This window comes from Procambarus clarkii, chromosome 11 (genome assembly GCF_040958095.1).
Source record: "Procambarus clarkii isolate CNS0578487 chromosome 11, FALCON_Pclarkii_2.0, whole genome shotgun sequence".
NCBI classification, from domain to species: Eukaryota; Metazoa; Arthropoda; class Malacostraca; order Decapoda; family Cambaridae; genus Procambarus; species Procambarus clarkii.
In genome coordinates, this window is record NC_091160.1 from 40,163,429 (window position 1) to 40,189,729 (window position 26,301).

The following is a 26,301-nucleotide window of genomic DNA, read 5'->3' on the forward strand; positions in this document are numbered from 1 at the left end:
AGCTTGAGCCACCTCATCCCTTTGTGTGTATTTTACCGCAATAAACTTATTTCATTTTCAATTATATTATTTCCGGTATAAATAGTTCATTTTGTACGCTTTTATCGCGAGTATATATATCGACATGCATCTGGCTTGAAGACTAATTGTTGGGGGTAGTTGGCAATTTTTTAAGAAGTGCAATAGGCTTTTATGCTGCTAGCCTAAACTATACCACAGACCAGACAAGGTGATTTGTCAGCCCTTGTCTACCAAGCTAACAGTTGCCGGCAAACTCTCATGGAATTACATAATTATTTGAAATACATCGTGCGGTACTTAGAAGAATATATATATAAAGGTCTTTTTAAGATGGCAATTGTGTGGATGACGCTCAGATATGATATACAAGATATTCCAAATATGCAATAAGCTTTTTGTTGCAGGAATTCTTAGAAGTAAGAATCACCGTTAGTGGTCGGTCTCAAGGCAGGAGATACATGTCGTGCTAAAAATATGGAGACTTTGTCCATGACTATATGACGCTGGAGGGCCAGCCGAGAGAGCAGGCCCCATACAACCTCAGTTACTCATTATGAATATAAATATATATATATAATATATATATATATATATATATATATATATATATATATATATATATATATATATATATATATATATATATATACAGTGAGTTATATACCGAGTGCCATATACTTATTATATAATCGTAAACGTGGTTTGGAGTAGTGTGTGGGAGGTAGGAGAGCTTTGTGGGGGTGGGAGGGGTCATGGAGAAGGAATGAATCAAGAGGGGAACAAGACATGTTTACCGTTACTGGGGGTTGAGGTTTGTATTACACATGTGGCGGTCCGTGCAGTTGCAGCAGGTGTGGGTAATTGTGGAGGAGGAGTGAGTGAGAGAGAGCCCTGGAGGCAGGAGTGGGAGTGTGCAGGGCGCCAATATTCGCCAGCTGACCGTGAAGTATGGCAGCCTGGCGCCGCACGCCACCTCATACACACTCTTCCAACATTTATAGTTTAAAAAAAATGTAGCCTAATGCTAGGCACCTGTGTAAGATGCACACATAGAACACACACATTCTTGCACATAAGTGGCTTATTTACACCTGTTGCCAGCTTGCGTGTATGGTAGCGCTACGCCAAATACGAGAAATAAAACATAGGTGTACATGGATTTTACACACAGGATGCTACTTCCGTGTGTACATAGAGCAAGCAGGAGGGGGAAGTTGAGGGGTGTACACAGGTGTGTGGCGCTACACCCGGCTACACACAGTCAACTACACGCAGTGTATTCACAGATTGCATGCAGCCATGATTTCCAGCCGGGACAAGATAATACAATAGCGCGAGCACCTGGTGGGTTCCTCCCGTGGCTAGAGGCGCTATTATGGTCCCTGTGGCTTGTTGCTTCCTGACGCGTCACGGCCGCCAGTTGACGGTGGACTGTTGTTGATGTGGGGGTGGTGAGGGGAGGGGGGTGGTAGGGGGTGTTGTGGGGGTGTGTAGTGGGTGTTGTGGGGGTGTAGTGATGGTGTTGTGGGGGTGTAGTGGGTGTAGTAATTAACGCTATAACCCTCACTAGGCCTACACCTTTATGTCTGATACTATAGGCCTAAAATTTTGAATTCTTAGGATAACTTGCTTATAATACCTGGTTGATACCTGGTTGATGGGGTTCTGAGAGTTCTTCTACTCCACAAGCCCGGCCCGAGGCCAGACTTGAAGTCATTTACAAGTCCAATATTGATCTGCCAGACCATGACTCTATTTACAAGTCCAATTGTAGTTGTAATTATGAGTATAATTAAGCATTGCTCTCTTAGTTATTATTGTTGGAATGAAAGTTGTATTTATTTATTTCGCGGAGATGAAGACTGTCAAGTTGCGTCACTGAAGTCAATAGGGGTGACATGATAGAAGTTTACAAGTGGATGAATGGACATAACAAAGGGGATATTAATAGGGTATTAAAAGTATCAACTCAAGACACAACACGAAACAATGGGTATAAATTGGATAAGTTTAGATTTAGGGAAGACTTGGGTAAATACTCGTTCGGTAACAGGGTTGTTGATTTGTGGAACCAATTACCGCATAAAGTGGTGGAGGTGGGGTCCCTCGATTGTTTCAAGCGCGGGTTGGACATGTATATGAGTGGGATTGGGTGGTTATAGATAGGAGCTGCCTCGTATGGGCCAATAGGCCTTCTGCCGTTACCTTTGTTCTTATGTTCTTAATATTTTAAGTTCTGCACAACTTGGGTGGACAGATGCACCAGCACAAACATTTGGCGGGAAACACGCAACTCGTTCTCTTACAAAGTACGTCGCTTTTCGCACGTTTGCGCCACGACCCCAAAAAATGCCGTAATTTGAAAAAAAAAATAATTTAAAAATTTTTGAATTTTGTTTTCCAAACCAGCAAGTTAATGTTCCTCTGGTAGGTTAAGACGGCAGGAAGTTCTCCTAAGGTTTCAAAACGTCATGAAAACCGTTAATTGAAAGTTTCCTCTCCCTAACCTAACAGCCTATAAGCCAGAGGACCAACTGGCAACTGGCTTGTAATAGAGACGTAGGCCTGCGGGCCGGTCCAAGCAACAGCCTGGTGGAGCAAACTCTCACAAGTCAAGCCTGGCCTCGGGCCGGGCTTGGGGAGTAGAAGAACTCCCAGAACGCCATCAAGCAAGTATAGACTCCATAGGTGCCATTCTTCTGTTAAAGGACAAAATGATAGTTACATTACTTGCGTGGGAAGAAAATGCAGTGTGCGTCTCCTGTTTTTAGCTTGGTTGTCCGTGGCGTGTGTGGCAGGCGGAGAGTCACAGCCTGGTGGATCAAGAGAGGACAGGTCCTGCAGGTGGCGGGAAGTCACAGCCTGGTGGATCACGAGGACAAGTATGGTGCTGGATTTCTAGGTCGTATACACCGGAAGTTGTGTATGTGGAGGATCTCGAGGCTGAACGTGGACAGTTTTTACCCTGGGGTTGTGTTGGCTATAGTAACAGCTTGCTGGATCACAAGGCCAGTTGTAGGAGCTCAAGTTGTGCAATGGCTGCCAGCGGCGACACCTCGGCAAGGTGAGGGTAATTACCAGGAGAAAGTGTCATCCCAGAAGGACTGTGTTGCACACGTAAGGGCTCACAGGACAAGGATCTGGGGCCAGATTCACGAAACCACTTACGCAAGCACTTACGAACGTGTACACCTTTCCTCAATTTTTGACGGCTTTGGTTACATTTATCAAACAGTTTACAAGCGTGAAAACTTCCCATTTCAACTGTTGTTATTGTTATAAACAGCCTCCTGGTGCTTCGGAGCTCATTAACTGTTTAGTAATTGTAAACAAAGCCGCCAAAGATTGAGAAAAGATGTACAGGTTCGTAAGTGTTTAAGAAAGTGCTTTCGTGAATCTTGCGTTTGGGTGGAATGTTGTCCAGTCACCTGGTCTTCCCTGTCCACCCACACTTCCCAACACATCCCCTCACAGTTCACAGTTCATATTTCACAGTTGCCTCCACGTTAACTGTCTCTCTCACACTTCTTTAGTTATTTGGTTCGTTTGGGTGTTGATATGTGGTGTCCCCGGGTGATATGTTGATACCATGTGGTGTGATATGTTGTCCCCGGGTGATATGTGGTGTGTTATGTTGTCCCCCGGGTGATATGTGGTGTGATATGTTGTCCCCGGGTGATATGTGGTGTGTTATGTTGTCCCCCGGGTGATATGTGGTGTGTTATGTTGTCCCCGGGTGATATGTTGTCCCCCGGGTGATATGTGGTGTGTTATGTTGTCTCCCGGGTGATATGTGGTGTGATATGTTGCCCCCCGGGTGATATGTGGCTATGTTGCCCCCGGGTGATATGTGGGTGTGATATGTTGTCCCCCGGGTGATATGTGGGTGTAATATGTTGTCCCCCGGGTGATATGTGGGTGTGATATGTTGTCCCCCGGGTGATATGTGGGTGTGATATGTTGTCCCCCGGGTGATATGTGGGTGTGATATGTTGTCCCCCGGGTGATATGTGGGTGTGATCTGTTGTCCCCCGGGTGATATGTAGCTATGTTGTCCCCCGGGTGATATGTGGGTGTGATCTGTTGTCCCCCGGGTGATATGTGGTGTGATATGTTGTCCCCCGGGTGATATGTGGCTATGTTGTCCCCCGGGTGATATGTGGTGTGTTATGTTGACCCCCGGGTGATATGTGGCTATGTTGTCCCCCGGGTGATATGTGGTGTGATATGTTGTCCCCCGGGTGATATGTGGCTATGTTGTCCCCAGGGTGATATGTGGTGTGATATGTTGTCCCCCGGGTGATATGTGGCTATGTTGTCCCCCGGGTGATATGTGGTGTGTTATGTTGACCCCCGGGTGATATGTGGCTATGTTGTCCCCCGGGTGATATGTGGTGTGATATGTTGTCCCCCGGGTGATATGTGGCTATGTTGTCCCCTGGGTGATATGTGGTGTGATATGTTGTCCCCCGGGTGATATGTGGCTATGTTGTCCCCCGGGTGATATGTGGTGTGTTATGTTGCCCCCCGGGTGATATGTGGTGTGATATGTTGCCCCCCGGGTGATATGTGGTGTGATATGTTGTCCCCCGGGTGATATGTTGTGTGATATGTTGTCCCCCGGGTGATATATTGTGTGATATGTTGTCCCCCGGGTGATATGTGGTGTGATATGTTGCCCCCCGGGTGATATGTTGTGTGATATGTTGCCCCCGGGTGATATGTTGTGTGATATGTTGTCCCCCGGGTGATATGTTGTCCCCCGGGTGATATGTGGTGTGATATGTTGTCCTCCGGGTGATATGTGGTGTGATATGTTGTCCCCCGGGTGATATGTGGTGTGATATGTTGCCCCCCGGGTGATATGTTGTCCCCCGGGTGATATGTGGTGTGATATGTTGTCATCCGGGTGATATGTGGTGTGATATGTTGCCCCCCGGGTGATATGTTGTGTGATATGTTGCCCCCCCCGGGTGATATGTTGTGTGATATGTTGTCCCCCGGGTGATATGTTGTCCCCCGGGTGATATGTGGTGTGATATGTTGTCCCCGGGTGATATGTTGTGTGATATGTTGTCCTCCGGGTGATATGTGGTGTGATATGTTGCCTCCGGGTGATATGTGGTGTGATATGTTGTCCCCCGGGTGATATGTGGTGTGATATCTTGTCCTCTGGGTGGTCCACTACATATACTCGGCTCCCACTCAAGATAACAGGACTCCACTTAAACTTTCTCTCGTGTAACAATTAACATATCTAGCCTGTAGCGTGTTGTCATTCTCGGAGTCCCTCGTTAACGTCTAAACTTCAATTAGACTGTAAAGTTGTTTGGCTCTCGTAACAGCGTTATGGGGGTCAAGTTATTATGACACTGGCTCCCAGGCTTGGGGCACCAGGACTCTCACAACCTATTTCAGGTAGATTCCAGGTACTGGTAGCACTGTTGTGGATTATGAGCTGGTTGGGAGGAGGGGCTATTACAAGCGCTCGTCTGACCCCTCTCGTAGTTTCAGCTGATAGATAGATAGATAAAGATTAAGCCACTCAAGAGGTGGCACGGGCATGAATAGCCCGTAATTCAGCTGATAGACAGAGACGGCTGTTATATAGTCTTGTCGTGGAGGAAGGTCGTAAGCTGTAGCCAATCATCGCCTGTGATTGGTCTGTCAGCCAGATGTGACGTCAGAGAAGCGGTGCGGGGTGTTCACTATGAAGCTATTCTGTTTTTGTCCGCCAGTAACTACTTGATGTGTTCAGTGGGTGACGTGAGTGTTTGTCTGGTGTAAGAACCCTTACTGTACTTCCCAGGGTGAAGCTGTTCGGTACTTCCCAGGGTGAAGCTGTTCGGTACTTCCCAGGGTGAAGCTGTTCGGTACTTCCCAGGGTGAAGCTGTTCGGTACTTCCCAGGGTGAAGCTGTTCGGTACTTCCTAGTGTGAAGCTGTTCTATGTTTTCCCAGGGTGAAACTGTTCTGTATTTCCCAGTGTGAAACTGTTCTTTGTTTCCCAGTGTGAAGCTGTTCTGTATCCCCCCAGTGTGAAGCTGTTCTGTATCCCCCAGTGTGAATCTGTTCTGTATCCCCCCAGTGTGAAACCAATTGTTGTACCACGGGGCAAACTATTCACATATCCAGTGAGCGACCATTAAATGGTGATTGTACCAGCCGGATGATGACTGCGGCTTGTCATCACCGTTCATGTTATCTGGTATTGTTTATGGGACCTGGATGTGTCATGTTCAGTTGAATGTTGACTTGTGTTAATTACAGGCAGGCTTAGAAGGTATGACTGTGGTGAATTGGGCCGTAATTACTTAATCACGTTTCATGGACGCTAATGGAATGATTCCATTTCAATCCCCCCCCCTCCCCCCCCCCCCCCCCCCCCCCAGTGCTGTGGGGTAATTGTGCTGGGGGCTCGGGTGTTCCCGAGGTCGTGGGGGTTCGTATCCCCCCCCTGCGGTGTTTCAGTGGATGTTTCCCCTGTAATGAAACTATCATTGTAATGGTCTGCTGGTAAGGTTGTAATGGTGTTGTTAAGCAAGTAGCTATGTTGCCTATATTTGGTTTTGTTAACTGATATTTGTAATTATTTCATGTTATAATTTTTAAAGTTTGTTGGTCTCGTTATGAGGTCAACGCATTTTGTTGTGAGTTGTCAGGAGCAGTTTGTTTGTTGCTTGTTTGTGGCTGGGGGTCGAGTGTAGTTAGTTGTTAGCAGGTAGTTATCATTCTGAACCAGTGAAGAGCAGAGGTGCCATAGGCACAGAGAACACTGTATAAACATCAGAGGTCCGCGGTTGTTCAACGTCCTCCCAGCAAGCATAAGAAATATTGCCGGAACAACCGTGGACATCTTCAAGAGGAAACTAGACTGTTTTCTAAAAGACGTTCCGGATCAGTCGGGCTGTGGTGGGTATGCGGGCCTGCGGGCTGCTCCAAGCAACAGCCTGGTGGACCAAACTCTCACAAGTCGAGCCTGGCCTCGGGCCGGGCTTGGGGAGTAGAAGAACTCCCAGAACCCCATCAAGCAGATGTCAACCAGGTACAATCCAGGTACAAATGAGATGATACTGAAATAGCCTATCTTGAGGTTATCTAGAGATGATTTCGGGGCTTTTAGTGTCCCTGCGGCCCGGTCTTCGACCAGGCCTCCACCCCCAGGAAGCAGCCCGTGACAACTGACTAACACCCAGGTACCTATTTTACTGCTAGGTAACAGGGGCATAGGGTGAAAGAAACTCTGCCCATTGTTTCTCGCCGGCGCCTGGGATCGAACCCAGGACCACAGGATCACAAGTCCATCGTGCTGTCCGCTCTGCCGACCGGCTCCCATTTTTGGGAGCCTACTGATAAATGTAGGTCCAAAGAACTTTGTATTCCGGTGAAGTTGGGCGCCGCGGTGGCCAGAGGCGGCTAGTGTGGCCACGTGTGGCCAGGGGCGGCTAGTGTGGCCACGTGTGGCCAGGGGCGGCTAGTGTGGCCACGTGTGGCCAGGGGCGGCTAGTGTGGCCACGTGTGGCCAGGGGCGGCTAGTGTGGCCACGTGTGGCCAGGGGCGGCTAGTGTGGCCACGTGTGGCCAGGGGCGGCTAGTGTGGCCAGGGGCGGCTAGTGTGGCCACGTGTGGCCAGGGGCGGCTAGTGTGGCCACGTGTGGCCAGGGGCGGCTAGTGTGGCCACGTGTGGCTAGTGTGGCCAGGGGCGGCTAGTGTGGCCACGTGTGGCCAGGGGCGGCTAGTGTGGCCACGTGTGGCTAGTGTGGCCAGGGGCGGCTAGTGTGGCCACGTGTGGCCAGGGGCGGCTAGTGTGGCCACGTGTGGCCAGGGGCGGCTAGTGTGGCCAGGGGCGGCTAGTGTGGCCACGTGTGGCCAGGGGCGGCTAGCGTGGCCACGTGTGGCCAGGGGCGGCTAGTGTGGCCACGTGTGGCCAGGGGCGGCTAGTGTGGCCAGGAGCGGCTAGTGTGGCCACGTGTGGCCAGGGGCGGCTAGTGTGGCCAGGGGCGGCTAGTGTGGCCAGGTGTAGCAGCAAGTATGTGTGTTATTGTGGCCGTGAGTGACCGGGCCGAGATAGTTGTGGATTACCTGCCACTCACACCACTCCAAATAACCCCCTTGAGGTTAACACGCTCAAGATATATATACAGGTCACATATTTCACAATTATGGCATTATGATACACTGTGTTGGAGGTCACATATCAGGGGGGGGGGTGTTATGTGGTCAGATAATACTTACAGTCTGTGGCAGATCTCTATATGGGACATTCTATAATATATATTCTTAACGTAGAATTCATGCTTTCTCTCTCATGAAATTGACAAGAGGCGAGTTCTCTCTGTCATCCTTTACACCACCGCCCACGGGATGGGTATGGGGTGCATAATAAAGAAATTGAATTCCACTAGAGGCTGAGCGATCAAGTTAAACAAGCTCTCTGCTTCAAGCATAGCGCCTGGCTACCTGTTTCTGTACTTGTTTGAAGATTAGCCCCCTAATGTGTTTGTTGACATTGTTTGAGGTCTGATGTTTAGCAGTAAATGCGTTAGGCTACAGGTACTAGTGGTGACCATGCAGGCCGGCCTCTCCAGTCGTCACAACGGCATAAAATGTTACGCTAAGAGCTGTTAACTTGAGCCAGTTAAGCAAGTCCCAGCTGTGTGTGGGTACAAGTGACAGGATGAACAACCCAGCGGGTTTTCTTCCTATTGGGGAGTGTAGTACATGCTGCTTTGGCGGTGTGTCCACTCACAGGATGAGTGGCGCTGCCCAATACTGTCACTATGGCGGTGTGTCCACTCACAGGATGAGTGACGCTGCCCAATACTGTCACTATGGCGGTGTGTGTACTCACAGGACACGGGACAAACCTCACTAGCGAGCTACATCACCCCCGGTCCTGTTGAGACAGTCAGTCAGTCACCACTCTCCCACTCTGCTTCAATACTTAACTCTTTGTTTCCATTTACTACTCTTAGATATTACCAAGTCTCGGTGAGACCTCAATTTCCATTCACTTTTCCACTTTCACACGCACCGCGTTCTTCACCGTGTGTCACGTCACTCCGGCGCCGGCACCAGCGTCACGCACTTCAATAATTCACGCTCTGTGAAAACGTTTTTCCGAAGTGGCTCGGCTCCCACTCTCCTCTCATTGGTACATGGTGAAGAGAATAGTGTGTGTGTGTGTGTGTGTGTGTGTGTGTGTGTGTGTGTGTGTGTGTACTCACCTAATTGTGCTTGCGGGGGTTGAGCTCTGGCTCTTTGGTCCCGCCTCTCAACCGTCAATCAACTGGTGTACAGATTCCTGAGCCTATTGGGCTCTATCATATCTACATTTGAAACTGTGTATGGAGTCAGCCTCCACCACATCACTTCCTAATGCATTCCATTTACTAACTACTCTGACACTGAAAAAGTTCTTTCTAACGTCTCTGTGGCTCATTTGGGTACTCAGCTTCCACCTGTCCCCCCTTGTTCGCGTCCCACCAGTGTTGAATAGTTCATCCTTGTGTGTGTGTGTGCGTGTTTGCGTGTGTGTGTGTGTGTGTGTGTGTGTGTGTGTGTGTGTGTGTGTGTGTGTGTGTGTGTGTGTGCGCGCGTGCGCTGGCAGGTGTTTGGTCTGGTCACACTGGGATGAGGGGGGGGGGGTAAGGTTTCTGAGTAGGGAAAGTAGGGGAAGACGGTGTGATGGGAGGGAGGTTTCTGAGTGGGTAAAAACGAAGCTTGTATTCAAAGCCTAGCGAGGTGACAATACAGGTTGCTTCCCGTAGCCATTATACAGCACTAGGCTTTTCATTTTGGTGGTTGGCCTGTATGGACATACTGGAGTGAACGATATGGAAGACAATGCAGAATAGACCTTGTGAAGAACAGAGATGCCATGAGCAGAGAGAACACTGCATGAATATCAATGGTTCACGGTTGTTCAACATCCTCCCTGCGTGCATGCCCAGTTATTAGACCTTTCAGACCAGTTGGCATGAGGTACCTGGAGCTTTGCAATTACTTTATTCACTCTCGTGTTCTTGAAGATATCCTCACAGTGTACCCAAAATTTGCCAGTGCAGGCTACTAAACACATGGCCCTGTATGACTAACCATCCTGCGAGATGGGGACTTGTATTACCACTGCTGCCTTATTCACTCTTGTGTTGATGATATCCTCAAAATGCATCCTGAGTCTGCCAGTGCAGACCGCCCATCACATGCCTCTGTATGACTAACCATCCTGTGTGATGGGGATTTTTTAGCATCACCTAGTTAGCTTTTTTCTTTTGACACACTGTACTCCACTTCATGTAGTCTAGGGCAGCTGCGCTAATGCAGATGTACCTTATATTTTAATAATAAAAAAATCACCCTCTTGGGTTTCATTCGACGTGTCTCGTTTTGATTTTGATTTTAAGGTCAGTATTGTCCTGTGAAGGTGACAACGGGTGTGATGAGCGAGGGCTGTGTTGTGGGCGCCTCTCTGTGGGCAGCTGGTGTGTGTGTGTGTGTGTGTGTGTGTGTGTGTGTGTGTGTGTGTGTGTGTGTGTGTGTGTGTGTGGTGTGTGTGTGTGTGTGTGTGTGTGTGTGTGTGTGTGTGGTGTGTGTGTGTGTGTCTGTGTGGCACGGGTCCTCTTGGTTAAGGTAAAGTGCCAGTGTCAAGTGTGGCGCCTCTCCCTGGCGGCTTATATCTTAAGGTATTTCACTACATTAACTTCTCACCACCAGTCTAAGCGCAGTTTATATCAGTCGAGCAACATCTTCACACAGTTTACCTGAAGTCTGTTCCCAGACTTCTTATACTGCCCCCCCAAGTCCGGCCTGGTGCCGGATTTGTCTCCAGACAACTTGAGCTAGAAAGCTGTTGTGTGACGCGGCTGGTAGGCCCACGTCTTAAGGTCAAGATTATTAAGAGCCCGGTTGCTCCGGCAAGAATTCCAGCAAGAACTCGTTAAGAGGTTTACCAACTCTGCGACATCAGTTTAGATATAGTCACTGGTGTCACGGGAAAGCCGCCTAGACATGGTTGAACAGTTTTGGAACGATACATTTGGCATTACCTGGTTGATGGGGTTCTGGGAGTTGTTCTACTCCCCAAGCCCGGCCCGAGGCCAGGCCTGACTTGAGAGTTTGGTCCACCAGGCTGTTGCTTGGAGCGGCCCGCAGGCCCATATATCCATACATATACCACATACATACATACATACCACATTAGGTCTAGGCACATTATGAGAGGAGAGTTCGTAGGTGTCCCTCCTGAAATTTGAAACCAATCTTGAAAGATTATCTTGTGATGATTTCGGGGCTTAGCGTCCCCGCGGCCCGGTCCTCGACCAGGCCTCCTTTTTGTTACACATCCCCCAGGAAGCAGCTGTCTAACTCCCAGATACCTATTAACTACTAGGTGAACAAGGGGGGCATTAGTCTGAAAGACACTGCCCATTTGTTTCCGCCTCCGCGGGAGATCGAACCCGGAACCTTTAGGACTACGAATCCCGAGCGCTGTCCACTGAGCCGCCAGGCCCTCCCCGTTTAGGATATAGACTAGAGGACGAGGGAGCACATGCACTTGGGGACTGGCTGATGCCACCAGGGAGATGAGAGTCACACGGAAGTAGAGAGAAAGTGTGTGTGTGTGTGTGTTTAGTGTTCATCTCGCGTACACATTAACAGTACCTGGAAATTAAGGTGTGTGTGTGGGGGGGCAGGGGGGTCGCCGCCCCCGGGGGGGGGGGTAGTAGAAAGTGTGACCGCCTCTGGCACATCAGGTGCAGCCGTGAGAGGGAGAGAAACTGCTCTGGTAATGGCTGCTCCAGTGTCATGTCATGGTGGCTTAATTACATCAGCCCCCTCCCCCCAGTGTCATGTCATGGTAAGCTAGTCTGACTCTACCAGCATGTCCTGCTCCAGTGTCATGTCATGGTAGTGTAATAACCGATGCCCCCATGCCCCCTCAAGCGCTATGTCATGGTAGGTTAAATGGACCCCCCAGCCCCCCCCAGACCCCCCCAGCCCCCCCAGACCCCCCCAGCCCAGCCCGGCCTAGACTGTCTTAGTAACTAACCCCTCAGTCCCAGTTAACGCCCCCCCCCCCCAGTGTCTTCAATATGTGTTTCTGGTGTTGTGTTCCCAGGTGTGTCCACCAACACTGGTATGTCCCCGGTCCTTGGAACACCTGATTGACTGTATGACAGGTGTGGGGGCCGTCCACCAACACTGTCATGTCTCAGGCCCTTGGAACACCTCCTGGTTGACTGTAGGACAGGTGTGGGGGCCATCCACCAACACTGTCATGTCTCAGGCCCTTGGAACACCTCCTGGTTGACTGTAGGGCAAGTGTGGGGGCCATCCACCAACACTGTCATGTCTCAGGCCCTTGGAACACCTCCTGATTGACTGTAGGGCAGGTGTGGGGGCCATCCACCAACACTGTCATGTCCCCGGTCCTTGGAGCACCTCCTGGTTGACTGTATGACAGGTGTGGGGGCCGTCCACCAACACTGTCATGTCTCAGGCCCTTGGAGCACCTCCGGGTTGCCTGTATGACAGGTGTGGGGGGCCGTCCACTGCATTATTTACGATGTGGTAAGAGAGAGAACTGTACCACTTACGGGTTATTCATGCCCGTGCCACCTCTTGGGTGGCTTAATCTTTACCAATCAATCAATCAATCAGAGAGAGAAGAGACTCACCGGTGAGTGCTCTTGACTCATCACATAGTGACGCTGCCTCGGATAATCACCCATAACACACCTTTCTAAACCTGCTACACACCTGCAGTGTCGACGCCCCCCCCCCCCATGGATAGAAAACGTCAGTATTACCAGGCTTTTTAATTCTGATTAATACATTACATTTTTACCGGATTGGTTAAGTAACACAAAAGTGGGACATATTAGGCGAGAAGATACGTGGCACTGTTGCCTAGGCCGGTCGGCCGAGCGGACAGCACGCTGGACTTGTGGTCCTGTGATCCTGGGTTCGATCCCAGGCGCCGGCGAGAAACAATGGGCAGAGTTTCTTTCACCCTATGCCCCCCTGTTACCTAGCAGTAAAATAGGTACCTGGGTGTTAGTCAGCTGTCACGGGCTGCTTCCTGGGGGGTGGAGGCCTGGTCGAGGACCGGACCGCGGGGACACTAAAAAGCCCGGAAATCATCTCAAGATAGGGCTCTGGGATAGGCTCAGGCGTCTACTGTATAAAGGATTTTGCCTGTCATGGCGTTGACTATCCAGTTAGGTCTCATTCTGTACCCCAACGTACACTTTACGCGGTGCTATGGAAAATAACGGCTCATAAACATCCACGTTTTCTGTGCCTCGGAAGGTTAGGTTAGATTAGGTTAGGTTAGGTGGGGTGTTAAATGTACCCGTGCAGAGACCCTTTACTGCTAGAATCCACTCAGTAAAACATCTATAATATTGGGACCGACTAAAGAGCCTAAATCTGAATTCTCTTGAGCGCAGGCGGGAGAGATACATGATAATTTACACGTGGAAAATATTAGAGGGGCTGATCCCAAACCTGCACACAGAAATAACATCACATGAGACCTGGAGGCATGGCAGGATGTGCAGAATACCCCCGTTGAAGAGCAGAGGTGCAACAGGTACTATGAGAGAACTATCAACATCAGAGGCCCGAGACTGTTCAACACGCTTCCACTACACATAAGGGACATAACTGGCCGACCCCTCACAGTGTTCAAGAGAGAACTATCAACATTAGAGGCCCGAGACTGTTCAACACGCTTCCACTACACATAAGGGACATAACTGGCCGACCCCTCACAGTGTTCAAGAGAGAACTATCAACATTAGAGGCCCGAGACTGTTCAACACGCTTCCACTACACATAAGGGACATAACTGGCCGACCCCTCACAGTGTTCAAGAGAGAACTATCAACATTAGAGGTCCGAGACTGTTCAACACGCTTCCACTACACATAAGGGACATAACTGGCCGACCCCTCACAGTGTTCAAGAGAGAACTATCAACATTAGAGGCCCGAGACTGTTCAACACGCTTCCACTACACATAAGGGACATAACTGGCCGACCCCTCACAGTGTTCAAGAGAGAACTATCAACATTAGAGGCCCGAGACTGTTCAACACGCTTCCACTACACATAAGGGACATAACTGGCCGACCCCTCACAGTGTTCAAGAGAGAACTGGATAAACACCTCCAAAGGATACCTGATCAACCAGACTGTGACTCATACGTCAGGTTGCAAGCAGCCACGTCCAACAGCCTGGTTGATCAGTCCACCAACCAGTAGACCTGGTCGAGGACCGGGCCGCGTGATCGCTGAGCCCCGAAATCATCGCAAGGTAACCTCAAGGTAAAGGTGGTGTTTAGACTGGTGAGGATTTGCCTGTGGTGCCCTGTATCCAAGGATAATAATGTCACTTATGGTCTCTTGACTATCAGCACGTCCACCATATCCATGCTGGATACTAGGTGGATGGTCGACATATATGTTGGACTCACTCACTCACACACTCACACACACTCTCACACTCACTCACATACCCTCACTCACTCACTCACTCACTCACTCACTCACTCACTCACTCACTCACTCACTCACTCACTCACTCACTCACTCACTCACTCACTCACTCTTGCTAGTCCGTGGCCCCAATATATTATTCTAGTTTTGATACTACTGAAGCAAAAGCCAGAGGCGTTTGGTACTCCGTTCCTCCCCGCTACCAAGGATACCCGCGATATCCTTGGATATCTATATCCTGGTAGGGATATCTACCCGGGATACCCCAACCAGGGTACTTGTTGTTAACACCTTACAGACGGCAACTACTGTCAGATAACCCATTTGGGTTCACCTACCTTATCTTACCTTATCTTGAGGGGTAAGAATCCAGAATACCAATCAATACCAATCAGAATAAGAATTAAGAATACCAATCAATCAATACCAATCAGAATAAGAATCAAGAATACCAATTCGAATAAGAATCCAGAATACCAATCAATCAATACCAATTAGAATGAGAATCAAGAATGCCAATCAATACCAGTCAGAATAAGAATTAAGAATACCAATCAGAATAAGAATCAAGAATACCAATCAATCAATACCAATCAGAATAAGAATCAAGAATACCAATCAATCAATACCAATCAGAATAAGAATCCAGAATACCTATCAATCAATACCCATCAGAATAAGAATCAAGAATGCCAATCAATACCAATCAGAATAAGGATTAAGAATACCAATCAATCAATACCAATCAGAATAAGGATTAAGAATACCAATCAATCAATACCAATCAGAATAAGGATTAAGAATACCAACCAATCAATACCAATCAGAATAAGGATTAAGAATACCAACCAATCAATACCAATCAGAATAAGGATTAAGAATACCAACCAATCAATACCAATCAGAATAAGAATCCAGAATACCTATCAATCAATACCCATCAGAATAAGAATCAAGAATGCCAATCAATACCAATCAGAATAAGGATTAAGAATACCAATCAATCAATACCAATCAGAATAAGGATTAAGAATACCAATCAATCAATACCAATCAGAATAAGGATTAAGAATACCAATCAATCAATACCAATCAGAATAAGGATTAAGAATACCAACCAATCAATACCAATCAGAATAAGGATTAAGAATACCAATCAATCAATACCAATCAGAATAAGAATCAAGAATACCTTCACATAATTGGACTGCAAATAACAAAAATCCACCATTAACATTCCAGAACCCACATTTTAACACGTGATTCTGCTCATGATTCCCCAAAAATGTTAAACTGGGACATATTAATATTACTTTATATTAAAAAAATGTATTTTTCTCTCGATTTATGGTAATTTACATAATATTTTCTCCGACATCAAATATATTATAGTATGTTACTATTGATATCAATTTTAATATCCGATATCAATTGATATCAGGACCTGATATAAATTACTATTGATATCAGGTCCTGACATTGATATCAGAATGTGATTAATATGAAAATCTATATGTCCCATGTTGCCTATACTTGGAATTTTCATATTTTCAACTCATTTACAAAAACTTGTAAAAAAAATTTAGGTGTTTTAGAAATATTTGCATAGGAGAGTATCTGTCTTTCTTGGAATTGATTCGTGTGAGTGATTGATTGATTGATGAAGATTAAGCCACGTGGCACGGGCATGAATAGCCCGTATTCGCATGTGTTGAGGACTGTCACCAGCAGATGGGCTCGTTGGTAAGCCGTTGAACTGGTAGTGAACTGCGGTCCGTGTTCAATCACCTGTGTTCAAAAGTTAGTGACCCAGGCTGCCTCTTAACTATCCTCTCCTCACTCACGTAAGGCTCTTAAGGTGCACACGGGTATTGAACCAATTACGGGATCACCATAGCCCGTGCTACATGGACACTTCGTCCTGAGTAGCTAAATCTTTAACAGCAACAACATATTGACCCAAGGTTAGGTTTACCAGACATGTCACATGTCGGTGTGGGAACACTGGCTTGCGGACATTGCATCATGACCAGTATGTGGCCGGGGAGTGTCAACTTCAACATGTGTCCTGAAGCTCCAAGACACGGCTCTTAAGTCATCACCAGACAGTGTAGGTGTCATCATCATGTCACCAGGCATGGTAGATGATGTCACGAGGACGTCACCAGCCCGTAAAGTCTGTGAGGAAAAGTTGAAAGAGGCTATACAATGGTTCGATCCCATTGTACGGCAACAGTTTGATGGCTTTGATAGTTATGCCCCCCTCTGTGTTTTAATGTATTTATTAACGCCCTTGGGAATGTAACAACCTCTATTGTTTGTATTGTATGTTTAATTTATTCAGTGTTGATGTAATAGACTTTTCCGTTTTAATTATATATAACTAGACGAGGCACCACGCGATTTACGGATATCACCCCCCCCCCCTTTTCTATCTCTGCCCCCCTCTCTATCTCTCTCCCTCCCCTCCCCTCTCCCCCCCGCGCGCAGTAGTTTAAGTGATTAAGTGGGCTTAATCACTTAAACTACTACAAACACATCCCCGAGTTTATTTCAAACGTCGTGAAAATCGCAGGGGGGGGGTCACTATAGAGGCCAACATATCCTAAATGATGGCACTTGGGCCGACCCTGGGGTTGCCCTATGACACATTCCTCACATACTTCAAATGGGGACAGTTGTGCCAGGCTTGCCCTAAGCGTCTGACTTAGGGCAAAGCCAGACGTTCTATTTTATGGGTATTGTATAAGTTACTGTATTAAGTTCCATTTAATAAGTGACTATTAAGTAACTTATTTTTAACTGTATGAATTAGAAATGTTAACATTTTGCAAGTGAAGTCGATTATAAATTTATGCGACCAATATTTATGATTCAAGTTATTGACTATTGAAAAGTCAATTAATTGACCTTTCTATAAATATAAATTAAACTAATATATATATATATATATATATATATATATATATATATATATATATATATATATATATATATATATATATTAGTCACTATAAATATTAATTAAACACATTTATAGTGACATTCAGATATTTAGCTGTGGGGTGTGGCTGAGCAGTGTGCTGGGGGAGGGTGTGGCTGAGCAGTGTGCTGGGGGAGGGTGTGGCTGAGCAGTGTGCTGGGGGAGGGTGTGACTGAGCAGTGTGCTGGGGGAGGGTGTGGCTGAGCAGTGTGCTGGGGGAGGGTGTGGCTGAGCAGTGTGCTGGGGGAGGGTGTGACTGAGCAGTGTGCTGGGGGAGGGTGTGACTGAGCAGTGTGCTGGGGGAGGGTGTGGCTGAGCAGTGTGCTGGGGGAGGGTGTGGCTGAGCAGTGTGCTGGGGGAGGGTGTGGCTGAGCAGTGTGCTGGGGGAGGGTGTGGCTGAGCAGTGTGCTGGGGGAGGGTGTGGCTGAGCAGTGTGCTGGGGGAGGGTGTGACTGAGCAGTGTGCTGGGGGAGGGTGTGGCTGAGCAGTGTGCTGGGGGAGGGTGTGGCTGAGCAGTGTGCTGGGGGAGGGTGTGACTGAGCAGTGTGCTGGGGGAGGGTGTGGCTGAGCAGTGTGCTGGGGGAGGGTGTGGCTGAGCAGTGTGCTGGGGGAGGGTGTGACTGAGCAGTGTGCTGGGGGAGGGTGTGGCTGAGCAGTGTGCTGGGGGAGGGTGTGGCTGAGCAGTGTGCTGGGGGAGGGTGTGGCTGAGCAGTGTGCTGGGGGAGGGTGTGGCTGAGCAGAGTGCTAACACAATGACAGCTGTCAATCACCACACACACCTGTGCAACATATATACATTAACATATTACCCCTCCCCTCCCCAGCTCGTGCAAGCTGGGGTTGAAGGAAGCATGCAGAACATTAAGACGGAACACAAAGTTCTTGCAGACGAGAACTGTCACTTGGGATGCACTATGATGACGAAACTGCTCAATTACCGAATGACAGTCCCAGTTGGGTTGTTTAAAGCTCATCCCGGTGTTAGTGCCTCAGAGAACTTTAAGGCATCTCTTGCAGCATCTTATTTTCCATACAGGTGTATTAAAGGGGCAATGCGACACGTTTAAACGTGAGAAACACCTATTAAAACACACTATTTACCCGCCCTTCAGATGGGAGCACCGTTGTTATAGATTCAGCTACTGGGAACAAGTTGCAAGTAGCACGGGCTATGGTGAGCCCGTAGTGGACTTACCTGGCACAGGAGCGGGGCAAGTAGCAGGGGCTATGGTGAGCCCGTAGTGGACTTACCTGGCACAGGAGCGGGGCAAGTAGCAGGGGCTATGGTGAGCCCGTAGTGGACTTACCTGGCACAGGAGCGGGGCAAGAAGCACGGGCTATGGTGAGCCCGTAGTGGACTTACCTGGCACAGGAGCGGGGCAAGTAGCAGGGGCTATGGTGAGCCCGTAGTGGACTTACCTGGCACAGGAGCGGGGCAAGTAGCACGGGCTATGGTGAGCCCGTAGTGGACTTACCTGGCACAGGAGCGGGGCAAGTAGCAGGGGCTATGGTGAGCCCGTAGTGGACTTACCTGGCACAGGAGCGGGGCAAGTAGCAGGGGCTATGGTGAGCCCGTAGTGGACTTACCTGGCACAGGAGCGGGGCAAGTAGCAGGGGCTATGGTGAGCCCGTAGTGGACTTACCTGGCACAGGAGCGGGGCAAGAAGCACGGGCTATGGTGAGCCCGTAGTGGACTTACCTGGCACAGGAGCGGGGCAAGTAGCAGGGGCTATGGTGAGCCCGTAGTGGACTTACCTGGCACAGGAGCGGGGCAAGTAGCAGGGGCTATGGTGAGCCCGTAGTGGACTTACCTGGCACAGGAGCGGGGCAAGTAGCAGGGGCTATGGTGAGCCCGTAGTGGACTTACCTGGCACAGGAGCGGGGCAAGAAGCACGGGCTATGGTGAGCCCGTAGTGGACTTACCTGGCACAGGAGCGGGGCAAGTAGCAGGGGCTATGGTGAGCCCGTAGTGGACTTACCTGGCACAGGAGCGGGGCAAGTAGCACGGGCTATGGTGAGCCCGTAGTGGACTTACCTGGCACAGGAGCGGGGCAAGTAGCAGGGGCTATGGTGAGCCCGTAACTTACCTGGCACAGGAGCGGGGCAAGTAGCACCGTGGCAGATCCTTTAATAAGTAATGGCTGGGAGTGCAAGGGTCAGGCAGGCCGTGGGGTAGGGGGCCTAGGAGGAGGTAACCTGCTCTGCCCTGGCCCAAGACACAGTAGGTCAGGCCATGAGCTAGAGTAATGGAGGTCTTGCCCTCAGGAAAATGTCACAAGCCTTCAGCAGTGTAACAGTGCCAACTACTGTACAAATGACTGACATTCAACACGTGACCAATCAATATGGCTGGATGGTTACACCGGTACCAAATGTATGTATAGCCATGTGACAACACCATAGGTACACTAACACACATGTTGGCCGCGGGGGATACTTTGTATGCCAGGGACATTACCCGTCACATTTTGACAGTGACGAGAGGTAGAAAGTAGTAGAGTGGACTCATGACACTGTGGTGTGATGAGTGCAGGGAGGGGGAGTGTACGGACCCCAGCACAGCGGGGGGAGGGGGAGTGTACGGACCCCAGCACAGCGGGGGGAGGGGGAGTGTACGGACCCCAGCACAGCGGGGGGAGGGGGAGTGTACGGACCCCAGCACAGCGGGGGGAGGGGGAGTGTACGGACCCCAGCACAGCGGGGCTGAGCACTCACAGTCGACTCCTCCAGTTGGAAGAGTTCTCAGCCTAACTTATATCAATGATGCTAAATTCTTGGGGCTGACACCTTATATATCGTTGTTAAACAGTTGGGACGTGTTCAGGAATCTGGTGGTCACTAGAGGGGCCAGCCTTACGGGTATACTAATATGTGACAGTAATGTATTCTTGGAAAACAGTTCTCGTGATTTTGAGGGGTATGTTGGGAGTGTATGTTTTCGTGATTTTGAGGGGTATATTGGGTATGTTGGGAGTGTATGTTTTCGTGATTTTGAGGGGTATATTGGGTATGTTGGGAGTGTATGTTTTCGTGATTTTGAGGGGTATATTGGGTATGTTGGGAGTGTATGTTTTCGTGATTTTGAGGGGTATATTGGGTATGTTGGGAGTGTATGTTTTCGTGATTTTGAGGGGTATATTGGGTATGTTAGGGGTTGTATGTTCTCGTGATTTTGAGGGGTATATTGGGTATGTTAGGGGTTGTATGTTCTCGTGATTTTGAGGGGTATATTGGGAGTGTATGTTCTCGTGATTTTGAGGGGTATATTGGGAGTGTATGTTCTCGTGATTTTGAGTGTTAGCTGTATAGCGTATAGACTGTAGGCTTGAGTGCCAATACCATCGTCTTGAGGTTATCTTGAGATGATTTCGGGGCTTAGCGTCCCTGCGACCCGGTCCTCGACCAGGTCTCCTTTTTGTTACACATCCCCAGGATGCAGCCCGTAGCAGCTGTCTAACTCGCAGGTACCTATTTACTGCTAGGTTAACAGGGGCATCAGGGTGAAACAAACATTTTGTCCATTTGTCTCCGCCTCCGCCGGGGATCGAACCCGGAACCTCAGGAATACGAATCCGAAGCGCTGTCCACTCAGCTGCCAGGCGTCCCTACCATAAGGTAATATAGAGGAGCATTTAGAGCAAGTGACCTGGAATGTGGAGCAGTTGGTGGCTGGTAATGTTGCCACACACCTGTCTGAAGTGCATTTGGATTTGACATTTAATTCCAGGTGTCTCGGGGACAGGAAGCCTGTACTTAGGCCTCCTCCCCCCCCCCTCCAAGGCCGACTACTAACGTTGTACAGGATGCAACCCACAACAGGTGACGTGCTCCACGATGCACATCTGCTAGCTGAACAGAGGCTTTACGTAAAAATGAAATGTGCCCAATCGTTTCTGTCTTGCCCGGGGATCGAACTCGGGTCTCGCAAGTTGTGAACTGAGGATGTAGCCTACTCTGCTACAGTACCCATTTGTGAACTTACCTCTACTGCTAGTTGTGTGTGTACTCACCTAGTTGTGCTTGCATGGGGGGGAGGGTGGTGGAACTTTGGCTCTTTGGTCCCGCCTCTCAACTGTCAATCAACTGGTGTACAGATTCTGGAGCCTATCGGACTCTATCAATATACATTTGAAACTGTGTATGGAGTCTGCCTCCACCACATTATTTTTTTAAGCTACTGTTAGCTACTCCGACACTGAAAAATCTTTCTGGTGTCTCTGTGGCTCATTTGGGTAGTAAGTTCCCACCTGTGTCCCCTTGTTCGTGTTCCTACCACGCTAAATACTTTCTTTATCCACACTTTCAGTTCCCCTGACAATTTTGTAGGTGGTTATCATGTCTCCCCTAACTCTTCTGTCTTCCAGGGACGTGAGGTTTAGCTCCCGTAGCCTTTCCGCATAGCTCATACCTCTCAGTTCCGGGACGAGCCTGGTGGCATACCTCTGAATCTTCTCTAACTTTGTCTTGTGTTTAACTAGGTATTTACTCCATCCTGGAGCTGCATATTCCAGGATTGGTCTGACATAAGTGATATACAATGTTCTGAATGATTCCTTACACAAGTTTCTAAAGGCATTTCTGATGTTGGCCAGTCTAGCATATGCCACTGAAACCTTTAGAAACCTTTTGATGTGGGCCTCTGGGGACAGGTTCGGTGTGATATCAACCCCCAGCTCTTTCTCTCTATTTGACTCTTGCAGGATTTCACCTCCCAGATGGTACCATGTGTTCAGCCTCCTGCTCCCTTCGCTTAATTTCATTACTTTACACTTTCCTGAATGAAACATTAGCAGCCATTTTCTAGACCATTCCACCAGTTTGTCCAGGTCGTCCTGTAGTCTCTGTCTATCTTTATCTGTCTTGATTCTTCTCATAATTTTTGCATCATCAGCAAACATTGAGAGGGATGAATCTATACCCTCTGGGAGATCGTTTATATATATCAGAAACAGGATGGGTCCAAGTACAGAGCCCTGTGGGACTCCGCTGGTGACATCTCGCCACTCTGATGTTTCCCCCCTCGAAGTTACTAACTGCTGCTGTTCTAGAATCAGCTACTGGGAACAAAAAGTTGCAAGTAGCACGGGCTATGGTGAGCCCGTAGTGGACTTACCTGGCACAGGAACGGGGCTGTAACTGGTCCGTTACTCGCTGATTGATTAATGAAGATTAAAGCACCCAAGAGGTGGCACGGGCATGAATAGCCCGTAAGTTACTCGCTGTTTCCTGTTGCTGAGATACTCCCTTATCCACTGGAGCACCTTACCTTTTACTCCTGCCTGTTGCTCCAACTTTTGTAATAGCCTTTTGTGGGGGTACTGTGTCAAAGGCTTTCTAACAGTCCAAGACAATGCAGTCTGCCCTCCCTTCTCTTTAAAACCTAATTTTTATCACCTGATCATCACATGTCCTGAGTTAAGCCTGTGAGGCACGATTTACCATCTCTGACCCCATGTTGGTGGTGTGTTACAAAGCTGTTTCCCTCCAGGTGCTCTACGAGCCTTTTCCTCACGATCTTCTCCATCACCTTACATGGTATACAAGTTAAGGAAACTGGCCTGTAGTTCAGTGCCTCTTACCTGTCACCCTTTTTGTATATTGGAACTACATTAGCCGTCGTCCAACTTTCCCTGCGTGGGCCTGCGGGCCGCTCCAAGCAACAGCCTGATGGACCAAAGTCTCACAAGTCGAGCCTGGCCTCGGGCCGGGCTTGGACAGTAGAACTCCTCTCAGAATCCCATCAAGCACATATCAAGCAAGCTTCCTGGTGTCCAGTGACCTGTTATACATCATAGAGAGTGGCACACTTCGTGCTTCTGCACCTTCCTTTAGTATCCACGGTGAGATTCTGTCATGCCCAACAGCCTTTGTCACATTCAGCTCCAATAGATTCCTTTTGCCCTCAACTCTAGCGAGCTCAAATTCCTCCAAGGTTGCTTGGTTTGCTGCCGCCTCTCTCAGTACCGGGGCCTCTCCTTACTTATTGTGAAGACCTCCTGGAATGTCTTGTTGAGTTCCTCACACACATTCTTGTCATTCTCTGTGTATCTGTCCTCCCATTTTGTCCCCCCCTATGTGTGTGTTTCACCTAGTTGTGCTTGCGGGGGTTGAGCTTTGGCTCTTTGGTCCCGCCTCTCAACTGTCAATCAACTGGTGTACAGGTTCCTGAGCCTACTGGGCTCTATCATATCTACACTTGAAACTGTGTATGGAGTCAGCCTCCACCACATCACCTCCTAATGCATTCCATTTGTCAACCACTCTGACGCTTAAAAAGTTCTTTCTAATATCTCTGTGGCTCATTTGGGCACTCAGTTTCCACCTGTGTCCCCTAGTGCGTGTGCCCCTTGTGTTAAATAGCCTGTCTTTATCTACCCTATCAATTCCCTTCAGAATCTTGAATGTGGTGATCATGTCCCCTTTAACTCTTCTTTCTCCCAACGAATGTGTGTGTGCGCGTGTGTGTGTGTATATATGTGTATGTATGTATGTATGTATGAATGTATCAGTCATGCCCTTAACTACCCATCTTCTCAATACTAGGTCGCGTTTTTTACGTTCTGGTAACTAGTATTACAAACACAACTTTGCTATGAACAGTAACGCCTCGCAAATATCTACGTTTTCTATGCATCGGACTCGACGGGTTAGGCGGGCTGTTTGGGCTCGTTCGTTCCTGGTTAGGTTAGAAGGTTGGATTTTTTACGGAGTGACATCACGGGCTGCTCGGCCAACTGACGTCGAGCCTGACGTCATGGCCCTGGCTGACTGTCAGTGTGACGTCACCGTCGCTCGAGACAGGACATCTGACATGACGTTACGTCATAGGTGGGTGGCGTGACGTCATTACTGGGTGGCGTGACGTCATAGCTTGGCGTGACGTCATTGCTGGGTGGCGTGACGTCATAGCTTGGTGGCGTGACGTCATAGGACCTTGTGACGTCAGTGTTAACCTGAGAATGACTAAGCAAAATATTTCTTTGTTTACAGGCTGGCGGCGGGTGACTGTGATGCCCTTGTTGCTCGGAGATGAAAGGCGGTCTGCGACACCCGGTAAGTCAACCCGCAGACTGCTGTAGCCTCTAGTACTGACCCCGCAGACTGCTGTAGCCACTAGTACTGACCCCGCAGACTGCTGTAGCCTCTAGTACTGACCCCGCAGACTGCTGTAGCCACTAGTACTGACCCCGCAGACTGCTGTAGCCTCTAGTACTGACCCCGCAGACTGCTGTAGCCTCAAGTACTGACCCCGCAGACTGCTGTAGCCTCCAGTACGAACCCCGCAGACTGCTGTAGCCTCTAGTACTGACCCCGCAGACTGCTGTAGCCTCTAGTACTGACCCCGCAGACTGCTGTAGCCACTAGTACTGACCCCGCAGACTGCTGTAGCCACTAGTATTGACCCCGCAGACTGCTGTAGCCTCTAGTACTGACCCGCGGACTGTTGTAGCCTCTAGTACTGACCCGCAGACTGCTGTAGCCTCTAGTACTGACCCCGCAGACTGCTGTAGCTTCCAGTACTGACCCCGCAGACTGCTGTAGCCTCCAGTACGAACCCCGCAGACTCCTGTAGCCTCTAGTACTGACCCCGCAGACTGCTGTAGCCTCTAGTACTGACCCCGCAGACTCCTGTAGCCTCTAGTACTGACCCCGCAGACTGCTGTAGCCTCTAGTACTGACCCGCGGACTGTTGTAGCCTCTAGTACTGACCCGCAGACTGCTGTAGCCTCCAGTACTGACCCGCAGACTGCTGTAGCCTCCAGTACTGACCCCGCAGACTGCTGTAGCCTCCAGTACGAACCCCGCAGACTCCTGTAGCCTCTAGTACTGACCCCGCAGACTGCTGTAGCCTCTAGTACTGACCCCGCAGACTCCTGTAGCCTCTAGTACTGACCCCGCAGACTGCTGTAGCATCTAGTACTGACCCCGCAGACTGCTGTAGCCTCCAGTACGAACCCCGCAGACTCCTGTAGCCTCTAGTACTGACCCCGCAGACTCCTGTAGCCTCTAGTACTGACCCCGCAGACTCCTGTAGCCTCTAGCACTGACCCCGCAGACTGCTGTAGCATCTAGTACTGACCCCGCAGACTGCTGTAGCATCTAGTACTGACCCCGCAGACTGCTGTAGCATCTAGTACTGACCCCGCAGACTGCTGTAGCATCTAGTACTGACCCGCAGACTGCTGTAGCATCTAGTACTGACCCGCAGACTGCTGTAGCCTCCAGTACTGACCCCGCAGACTGCTGTAGCCTCTAGTACTGACCCCGCAGACTGCTGTAGCCTCTAGTACTGACCCCGCAGACTGCTGTAGCATCTAGTACTGACCCGCAGACTGCTGTAGCATCTAGTACTGACCCGCAGACTGCTGTAGCATCTAGTACTGACCCGCAGACTGCTGTAGCATCTAGTACTGACCCGCAGACTGCTGTAGCATCTAGTACTGACCCGCAGACTGCTGTAGCATCTAGTACTGACCCCGCAGACTCCTGTAGCCTCTAGTACTGACCCCGCAGACTGCTGTAGCCACTAGTACTGACCCGCAGACTGCTGTAGCCTCTAGTACTGACCCGCAGACTGCTGTAGCCTCTAGTACTGACCCCGCAGACTGCTGTAGCCTCCAGTACTGACCCCGCAGACTGCTGTAGCCTCCAGTACTGACCCCGCAGACTGCTGTAGCCTCTAGTACTGACCCCGCAGACTGCTGTAGCCTCTAGTACTGACCCCGCAGACTGCTGTAGCCTCTAGTACTGACCCCGCAGACTGCTGTAGCCTCCAGTACTGACCCCGCAGACT

At 49.3% G+C, this 26,301-nt stretch overlaps 1 protein-coding gene across 3 annotated transcripts in view; it reads left to right on the forward strand.

Annotated features, from left to right (window-relative positions):
- LOC123758350 (serine-rich adhesin for platelets) overlaps window positions 1–26,301 on the forward strand; it is a 246,208-nt gene that overhangs the window by 76,933 nt on the left and 142,974 nt on the right. For all 3 annotated transcript variants that reach the window (XM_045742651.2, XM_069322674.1, XM_045742649.2), the window contains exon 2: window positions 24,498–24,560. The gene's annotated coding sequence lies outside the window, so the exon portion shown is untranslated. The remainder of the gene's footprint in view (window positions 1–24,497; window positions 24,561–26,301) is intronic.